The 2,530-nt window shown below is 45.0% G+C and overlaps 1 long non-coding RNA gene across 1 annotated transcript; it reads left to right on the top strand.

The window, feature by feature from the left end:
* The first annotated feature begins 667 nt into the window (after window positions 1–667).
* LOC123478043 (uncharacterized) lies at window positions 668–2,212 on the top strand. Its single transcript, XR_006653145.2, has 2 exons — window positions 668–920; window positions 1,876–2,212. It is a non-coding gene; the product is annotated as an uncharacterized lncRNA (long non-coding RNA).
* Window positions 2,213–2,530: the final 318 nt, after the last annotated feature.

Below are 2,530 nucleotides of genomic sequence, written 5' to 3'. Positions count from 1 at the left end.
GTCAGACGTCCTCCATCTTCAGAGTAGACGGGAATAGAAGCTTCCGCACGCCCGAGGGGCTTTGACTACTTTGTTTACTGCCATATCCCTCAAAATGATAAGGCATATAAGTAGGCACTAAATAAGTAGTAACGTTCTCTCTTCACATTGTCAATCTGTTCTGTGACGTGAGGCGAGAAAAGGTGTAAGGAAACCAGTTTCACCACAGGCTGATATAAACAAGAGTTTGTAGCAATTAAGGCATCTCCTCAACATTATAACAGACCATTATTCTTCGTCGAATGGGAGTGTGTCTTGGAAGAACTCTAAGTGTACAGTCTCTAGGGTACTGTTATTCTAACAGCCTGATCAGATTCAGAACAGGTTTTCTTGGGGGGCCTTTAGATTACTTCTGTGTCCACAAACACTATCTCCAAGGAGGTAAGAATTGTGTCTCCTTGCCAGGTAATACCCCTGTGTGCTCCCAGCGCAGGTGTGATTACTTCTGTTGCTTTAGCAACCTCGGTGCCACCACTCCACCTGCTGGGAGGGCCAGGAATCAGGACTGGCACCTGGAAGGAGACTTCCCTCCAGCGGAAGCACCTGTATTTCTCCTCTTCCGTCCTGCCGTTCTAGTCAGCTGCAGCCGTGTGGTCCACTGCAGACAGGACAGGGCAGGACTCAACACTGTCGCTGTCCAGCCTGGTCCCCAGTCAGGGGTTAGGGTTTCACTCCTCCATTTCTTCTCAGAAAATAGGGGCGGATGGTCAGCTTCAGGGTGACAGTGACAAGGCCACACGAGCAGCATGCTCCTAGCAGTAGCTGTGGTGCTATGTACCTTGTGGAGCGCTGCACCCATGCTAGTCGTCGTCACTGTTGCCAGTGGCCAGAAGAAGGTGGGCTGTGAGGAAGCCAGTGACTCAGAATGCCGTACTCACTTGGTAAGCCTTTCAAGATCCACGTGAAGTAGGTACCTGGCTTCAAAGTTTCAAGAGTACTAATTGAACCAAATGGTTACAGATGGTTTGTGGTGTTACAGATAGAAACCCTGGTTCAATAGGAATCTAGGTTAAGAACAGTATGGGAGATGGGGAAGGCAAAGAACTTGCAGGTATGACTCATGGACATGAATAGCGGGGAGGGGAAGGGTGGTGCGGGCAGAGGGGAATAAAGGGGAGAAAAAACGTGACAACTGTAATCAATAAAATATATTTCTTTTAAAAACCAAAAGAATAAAAAACAGGAATCTTTGAAACGATACTCTAGATGTCTCCATGTTAGGCACACTACACTCGTTGCTGCTTGGATTTTTTTTTTTTAATCAACAGGGTAACTCAAGACAGCTTCCTTACCTTTGCGGGGGGCGGGCGTTGGTAGTTATGAGCCATTTGGCTAAAGTCAGTGTCATAAGATAATGAGTTTCAGCAACAGCTATTGGTGATTCCTATAAAGTTATTACAACTTTTTAAAACAGCTATTGTTATGTCTAAGTACAGAGCATCAAATGCTTTTCTGTTTTCAGTACTTTTTAAGACATACATTCAGAAAAGTGCATAAATCAAGTGAATTGTCACACAACAGACAGGCCCACATCACCGCCCCCCAGGTGAAGAAACAGAACTTCGCCCACATCCCTGAAGCCTTCCCTCCCCCACCCCATCACTATCCTCTCTTCCCTGACTTCTAACACCAGAGCTGAGTTTTGCCTGGGTTTTTTGTTTGTGTGTTTATATAAACAAAATCATGCAGTGTGTAACTCTGTTTTGCCTGTTTTATTTTTAGTCAATATTGTATTTATGAGATTCAGTGGTTGGTGTTGCTCGGAAAGTCTGTAGTGGGTAAGTCTTTATTGCTGAATAGTATTCCACTGATGAAGATGTCACAATTCATTTACAGACTCAACACTGACAGATATTTGAGTGGTTTCTCGCTCGCTGAAGGCCGGTGCCCAAAGTGCTCCTGTGAACGTGGTTGCTGGAGCCCTCTGCTGCACGCGCGCACCTCTCCGCGGAGTAGCGGGGTGGGAGGGAACCGTCCGGTCAGCTGGGGAGATAAGGCCACGTGGGTTTTCAGAGCGGAAACTCACACTAACTCACACCCCACTAGACGAGCATCAGGAGTTCCACTTCTGCTACATCCACCCTATTCTTAGTATTATCAGGCTTTTTAGCATCAGCCATTATGTACAGTTGTACTTCATTGTCGTATTAAAGTACTGTATTTTAATAAACAACGAATTGTGTTTCCTTTTATAGCAGAGTGGAGAGAACCATGTACAATGTCATGATACTCATTGAAATATTTTTGGTAATGAGTCCACACCATCCTACTTCCTTTTAGGCCTGCCCCGATAATCGGTCCATGTCCCAGCTAACACAAGAACAGTGACACAGACACGTGACAAGTCCGTCTGAAACTTCCAGCAAATGGAAGAATTCATCTAATAACTCCTCAAAACAAAACAGGATGGAAAGATGAATAAATAGTAAACAATTATAAGCAGTAACCGAAAAACAACCAGCTTTTAAAAATGGAGCGTAAGCTGTAAAAT

Source organism: Desmodus rotundus, chromosome 4 (genome assembly GCF_022682495.2).
Source record: "Desmodus rotundus isolate HL8 chromosome 4, HLdesRot8A.1, whole genome shotgun sequence".
In the NCBI taxonomy this organism is placed as follows: domain Eukaryota; kingdom Metazoa; phylum Chordata; class Mammalia; order Chiroptera; family Phyllostomidae; genus Desmodus; species Desmodus rotundus.
The sequence above is the reverse complement of the archived record's forward strand: the minus strand, read 5'-3'. Positions and strand labels throughout refer to the sequence as shown.